This window comes from Cupressus sempervirens, chromosome 1 (assembly GCF_028749045.1).
Source record: "Cupressus sempervirens isolate cs-2001-9-10 chromosome 1, ASM2874904v1, whole genome shotgun sequence".
NCBI classification, from domain to species: domain Eukaryota; kingdom Viridiplantae; phylum Streptophyta; class Pinopsida; order Cupressales; family Cupressaceae; genus Cupressus; species Cupressus sempervirens.
The window spans coordinates 655,862,563-655,870,278 of NC_143118.1; positions in this window are offsets into that span (position 1 = coordinate 655,862,563).

A 7,716-nucleotide genomic window follows, 5' to 3' on the forward strand; every position below is an offset into this window, starting at 1 on the left:
ATCCAAGAAATTGAATAATTTTTTTTCTTAAATCTTATCTTCACTTTTAATGTGTCAAACTTTGATTCAATATTGAGGGTTTTTATTTATAGTAGGATTTATTTGGAATCACATTTATCATCTATTCACCTTGAATTCTCTTATTAGTTGAAATTCATTGATAATTGATATAACTTTAAATAAAATTAACTGAACTCTAGATTTTGTAGTCTATTTGAAGATCCAAATAAATATTTGACTAAAAGTATCGAAGTGCTATGAATTTGTAGATATTCATGAAAATTTGATTAGACTTAAAGATTCAAAACAATTTTGAGGGAAGAATTGCACATGCCCTATATCTCTCAAAATTTCATATTTCAACATAACATTTCAAAATTTGTAATTTTAAAATATCAATAGTTTAGTTATAATTAATCTTAATATCTTCTTCAAAAGAATATATCTTCTTCAAGTGAAGCCTTGGCTTGCATTGACTGAAAAAAAAAAACTAAAAAAAAATGATCAATAACTAACAAAAGAAACAACTTTACACTAGCACACTTAGCTCACCTATATAGGACAAGCACCATGGTTTTCACATCTAGAGAGGGGAATACCTAGTGCACCTTGGAAGCTGCACAAGTGCACATCCACAAAACAAGTCAAGGCGGTGTACATCACACATCTTGTAAGGGTGAGCATGTATGTTGGGTGTGCTTGTGTTTACCTTTATCTTTTACGTAGTACTTGATATTTTTGGTTGGTAGATTTTGAATGATGCTAACTAACCAAAATCCTAAACCTAAACTACAAGAGTTCCACTACTTGAGGAACCTTGGAAGATAACCTATTCTAAGGAATGAGCTCTAGAGAGTCAAATTAAAAAATGGCAATCCCCATTTCCAAAGTTGAAAAGCAAGCATGTATTGTGGAACCACACTAGATATCTAAGGAATAAGGACTAGAATTGTCACAACTATTAATTTTTTGCTTTGATTGATTCACTAACACAATTTATTGTTGCAAGAATGAAGTGATTTTAGAAAGTTTTTCTATAGTGGATTTTGTATAAATATTTATATGAAATAGGAGTAAAATATTTGGAGCATTATGAGAAACATAAGGGATGGTGGAATATGAAAATGGGACATTATTGTAGTTATGCATAAAAATATTTGTGAAATACCCAAAAAACTTTAAGGACAATAAATAATAGGATTACAAAAGCATCTAAATATAGTAGGCAAGGGATAATTGTGTTCAATGCATGTGTTTATGAGAGGTGGAGCATAAGTAGATACACTAGTTATTGAGGTAGGCATATGAATATAGGTTTAATGAGGGGTACTCCCCTTATTGACACAAACATTTGCACACCATCATAGAGGAATTTTTTTAAAAAAATACAAGAAATAAAAAATTGCAAGATAGTGAAGCTTACTTTCTATTATCTTCAATGAAAAGATATTAAAATATTGAGAAATATGACATGTTAAAGCTACATGGGCCATTTGCTTTCAATACTCTACAAGCCATAGCTACCATATACAATGGTAGAACTACCTTAGATAACCCTATGGATTTTCATTATATAGGGGGGTTTTAACCACCCTAGATGGTTCTAGAAATGATAACCCTCTATTTTGAGGCTAACCATCCCTAAAGTTAGATGATTTATTTTTTCTTCCATTGGAACAAGCCCCTAAAAACTTTTAGAACTCAAAGTAGTTTTTGGGAGATTTTTTATTTTTAATTTATTTTAGGAAAAGTAACTTTTGGAGACTATAATTCTTCACATTTTAACTTGATTTATTATTATAACATAGTTTAGAAATGGCACAAAGTTATCTGTTAGCTCAAGTTGTCATATGTGAGCCATGCCAAGGTTTAAGCAATTTCCAAACCCTCTAAATCCTTCATAAATGAGTTCAAAGTTTTGTACTCCTCTTCAAAAAATTAAATAAATAAATAAATAATACCTTTGAAAGTAGACCTGATCTTGCCATGAAACATTGTCATAAATATGATATAATTGGGGTAAATCTTTAGAGGAATAGATTAGAACATTATGAGACTTAATAAATAATTTACTAATGTAAAATTAAAATTAAGAATTTTTAAAAATGTAATATATAGTGTATATTAAGAAAAAATGATGTATATCAGAAAAAGAGAAAGAGAGACCTTCAAACGTAACCTTTAAAGGGCCTAAATTTGATTAGCACTACCCAAACTAGAGGATACAAAGGGTTTCAATGTTGAATTCTAGTATTTAAATTCCCAAATATATACTCAATAGGTCTCTTTCTACAAGATGCTATTTCTCTTTAATTTTATGTATGTAATGGATTTGATTAGTGAGGGTAAATTATCTAACTAAATTATAAGTAAATGTAGAAGCATATATGAATGCTAAAAACATAAAAGGATCAGATCCATAAAATTTATTTTTTTTCTATGAAATGAAAAATAAATGAAACTTGAGGTCCAATAGGAGAAGCCAAATCAAATCTGAAAATAGGCTATCAAACTATGTTGAAATCTAAAATAAAAACAAATATAAAACCCCAAAACTAAGATTATGGATTTTAAAAATCAAGGATTCTTTGGTAAAGATTGACTTGGAGAGTCTAGGTCAACATGGATTGATGTATAGGTCAACCTTAACTTGTGTTGTATGAAAAAATAAATCTAAAAGTCTGACAAAAATATGAAACCCTAATTATAAAATTTCAATTTGCTACTTTGGAGTTTTTCATCAGGGTGGAGGAGAAATGTCCTTAGTCAATACATGTCAGGAATAAAACTTGGAATGAGAACACATATAAACGTTAAGATAGATGTAAATATTCACCATACTTGCCAAATCAATATGGATGGATCTAGATATACTATTTATAAAGATATATGACTTCTTGAATATAGATGTGTGATGTAGAATGTAGGATTTATCCACAAATGTAATATATCTAAAATTGAAAAATCATGGAATGATGGATGTGAGTATTCTCGTTAATAATTGAATAGTTAAATCCTTGAATAATACTTACAAGCTTTCTTGCAAATGATGACTTGTATGCTTTCTTATGTGTGTAGTAGATAATAATGGATAACTTGCATATAGAGTAGATCTGGTGCACATAAAAAAAGATGATCAAATGAAATGAATAAGTCACCTTTTATTGTGATTAAGGACCCCAAGATGGGTTAGGGTTTTTGAATTAATGATTTATGAGTTTATATATTGTATATATTATATTTCTAAATCTTAGATAAGAGATATTAGTTAGTGTTGGGTGTTTTGGAACCTTAACAACCATTTCATGTTTTGAAAACTAATGTGTGATAACAATTTGAAGAAAAATCCCATCTCACAGCTATCTATTTTGTGAGCCAATAATTATTTTTAATTATTATGGGACTTATAGCATAGTTTGAGATAACATATTTCTTGCAATTCTTCAAATTTTCTATTGTGAATGCATTATTTTGCAAGATTTCAAAATCATTAATGTTAGTATCATTATCTTTGCATATATCTTGAACATTACTTTCATTTCTTCATTTTTAATATTAGCAATCTTAATATTTTCTTATATTTCAATTTTTTAAATAAATTATAGAGTTTAATGTGGCATCAAATAGATAGAAACTAATATGATGAACAATAGGATGAAGGAAATAGATATAGGAGGTTGTTTATCACATTTATCATGTGTTCACCTTGAATTCTCTTATTAGTTGAAATTTATTGATAGTTGATATAACTTTAAATAAAATCAACTAAACTCTAGATTCTATAGTGTATTTGAAGATCCAAATGAATATTTGACTAAACATATTAATTGCTATGAATTTGGAGATCTTCATGAAAATTTGATTAGACTTTAGGATTCAATACAATTTTGAGGAATGCATTTCCCATGCCCTATATCCCTCAAAATTTGATATTTTTGCACAACATTTGAAATTTTTTAATTTTAAGATATCAACATTTTACTTACAATTTATCTTAATATCTTCTTCAAGGGAATATACTTCTAAAAATATTGATGAAGTTGAAGCAGTCACCCACTACTACAAGTTTGAAGATATGGACATGGGCAGTTATGGTATGGTTACCTTTGAGCTCATTTATAGCTGATATTAGTTATAGTAATGTTTGTTTTTTCTTAAAACTTTGACCAAAATTATTGAAATGATGTTTTACACTAGAGAAATTTGTTAGTGAACCTTGTCAAGATTATTTTGGTAGAATATGGTATTGATGATAATTGTAAAGGTTTTCCCTAGGGAAAATTGTTACTCATCAATAAAATTTTGAGCCTTGCATTAACTTTCATGAGGTCCAGAAGTATTTGTTTCCCAGGGTGAGTATCAATGAAAATTGTACAGTATGTTTTTATTCCTTATTTAATTTAACTACTATATGATAAAAATTCATAACCAATGTTATAATTAATTACATTTTATATTCAACTATGAAGGCAAGAAAGTCTTTTTTGATTTATATAGCTCAATCAACTTATTTAATTTAACTGCAAAGATGGTATCTTACTAGGGCATCCTATGATAACCATTGAGCACTTAATTTTGATTATTAATTTATCCAATATGTGTTGTACAATATATTGCTGGGGTTTTTCACTAGTCCAATGGGATATTTTTTAAGAAACTAGAGAACATGGGGTTAACTAAATCAACATAGTCTAGCTACTTTGCAAAATAATGATAAAGTCACTTGGTCAATAGAAAAAATTCTCAGTGGGCTTGTCCCTTTGCTAAAATGGTGGGGCTTCTTTCTCGTAGGGCCTACAAACAAGGTTCAAGTCACCACAGGGCCATTCTCTATTATGGATCTTAATTGAGAATGTTTTCCATTGACCCTTGGTGAAATAGTGGGGCTTGTTTCTTGTAGTGCTTACAACCACGGGTTAGTAACTTTTTGTAAGGAACTAAAGATGACAAGTGAGAGTGGAAGAGGAAGTGAATGGGGAAGCAAATGCAGAAGCACAACTTTTCAAAATTCAAAACTTGCCCTGGGTGGGATTCCTACGGTTGGGTGGGATTGAAAACTTGGCCTAGGGCACAAAAAAAAAGGAGGGAATAGAGACTATTAGCAGAATGTAGAGATTAGAGATGTGATAGAGAATGGAGATGGGGACCCACGTGCCCAAGGCAAGGATCTAGTTAAGGATCTAGAAAAGCCTTTTTCATCTTCCAAGGTCGGTCAGCATAGGGCTCTTACTACAAAATGGTCTTCTCTATTTGGAGTCAAACCAACAGGTAAGGGACTCTATTCCAAGGGTTAAAATACTCACTAGGTCAAAAAAGGGTTCATATGTGATTGCTATTTCAAATGAGCTAGTAGACCATAGTATTACTTCAATGGCCTCTACACTGGTGGGTAAGTTTATTGGGAAAAGGCTAAATATAGATATTGTCAGATCTTTTATGTAGAAGAAATGAAACCTTAAGGGTATCGTCACTATAACTATGATGCCCAAATGTTTTCTCTCTTTTGATTTTTCTTGCACTGAGGACCTATCAAACATTTTGTGTGAAGGACCTTGGGTTATAGGTCACTTAACTTTGGTCCTCCAGAAGTGGTCTTCGAAGCTAGATTTGAATGATTCATTTTTTGTGCAAGCTCCAGTATGGGTCAGACTCCCAGAGCTACCTTTGGTGTTTTGGAATGAAGATGTGTTTGTGGGAGTGGAAAATTCCTTTGGTGATTTCATTTCCATAGACATGATAACTACATCTAGAAGAAGACTCATGTATGCTCACATTTGTATTGGAGTTAGGGAGGGGGAAGATATGCCGAAGGTTGTGTGCTTCCATTCAAAACTTGGAATGCATGTCTAGAAGCTAGATTATGAAAGTGTTCCTTTTGCATGTTTTCATTGTTTGAAATTAGGTCATAAGGCTAATCAATTCCCTAAGGCTAAAGTAGATAAGATCTAGAAAAAAGTAGCTTCAAAATCTAGAAAGGAAAGAAAGAGTTGGAAAAAAAAGGAAATCAAGGATCGTCTGGTGAATCAGGAAGTGATTTTGGATATTCCTTTTAAAGAAGTGAATGAGCTAGACCATAATGAATCCAAGGTTGGTAAGGAGGATGAACTAGTTTAAATTCCTATTAAAGAAGTGAATGAACCAGACTAGAATGGATCCAAGGTTAATGAGGAGGATCGTGAGCTAGCAAGAGAAGATAATGGACTAGATAAGGAGACTATTAATTCTTCATCCCAAGAGTATATGATATAGTGTGTGATTCCCCTTCAAAAAATTAGCTAGATTCCCTCTCTAGGGGAGAGGGGGGATGAGGAAGGATTGAATGATGAAGAGGAGGTTGTTAGGTAAACTCAAGAGCTTTAGCGAACCATAGTAGTCCCCTCATATCCTACAAAGGATCATTCCACTTTGTGTAATTTGGAAGAAAGGATTTTGGATATGGTTAAAATTTCTTCCCCTATAAAGATTTAAAGAATGGTGGAATGGCTTGATGAAAACACGGGGAGGGAGGCAAAGGGAAAAAAGAAGAATATTAGGGATCCTTCACCTATTTCACCAACAATGACTAGAAGCCATGTAAGAGAAAATGCGGGAGTTAAACTAAAGTCAATAGGTAGAAAGAATGAGAGCCAAATCATGCAAGAAGAGGCTATAAGGAATTTGGTGGATGGGAGCCAAAGAACCATTTTGGAGTGCTCTAGTAAAAGAAATAAAGATAATATCCTAGAATCCCTTATTATCTATGGTGGATTAGAATGAAATAGTTTCATCTATTCCCCAGTTAATTCAGCCACACCACAATAAAATGTTGCGAGTGATTCCTAAGGCCGAGGAAGTTAAACAAGCTTTGTTCTCTCTTCTAGTGGATAAATCCCTAGGTCCAGATGCTTTTCCTATGTTCTTTTAGGTTTATTGGGAGGTGGTTAAGGAGGATGTTGTCAAGGTAGTGCAGGAATTTTTTGGGGCCAAGACTCTTCTCAAGGAGCTCAACTCTACTTTTTTGGTTCTCAATCCTAAAGTTCTAGGGGTAGATTCAATGGATAAATTTAGACCTATTAGTCTTTGTAATTCTTTCTATAAGATCATTGTGAAGGTGTTGAACTCCAAAATACTTAATGTTTTTCCTCTGATCATATCTTAGTAGTAGACAAGTTTTGTCCCTAGAAGACAGATCTTGGATTCTATCATGATGGTTCATGAAGTCATTCATTCACTAGAAGTAGGTAAAAGAGAGGGATTTCTACTCAAGATTGATCTTTCCAAAGCCTATGATAGGGTGGATTTGACTTTCTTTGCTTCTATTCTCAAGGGTTTTGGGTTTGATCAGAAGGTATGTAAACTGATATCTCAACTTATCTCTACTTCTTTGCTTTCCATTATGATCAATGGGGCTCCTTTTGATTTCTTCAAAATTTTGAGAGGCTTAATGCAAGGTGATCCCCTATCTCTTATCTCATTTATTATCATGGGTGAGTGTATTGGTAGGTTGATTCAATGAAAAATATAGGATGGAATTTTAAGAGGACTCAAGCCTTCTTCTAGTCAGGTTTCTTTTAACCATCAATAGTTTGTGGATGATACTATCATGGGAGGGGAAGCTTTGGCCTAGGAGGCTAAAGAGATGAAGAATCTACTGGATTTGTATGTTAGGGGATAAGTCCAGCTCATCATTTGGGAAAATAGTTTAGTTTTCTTTATTGATAATCCTTTGGTAAGATA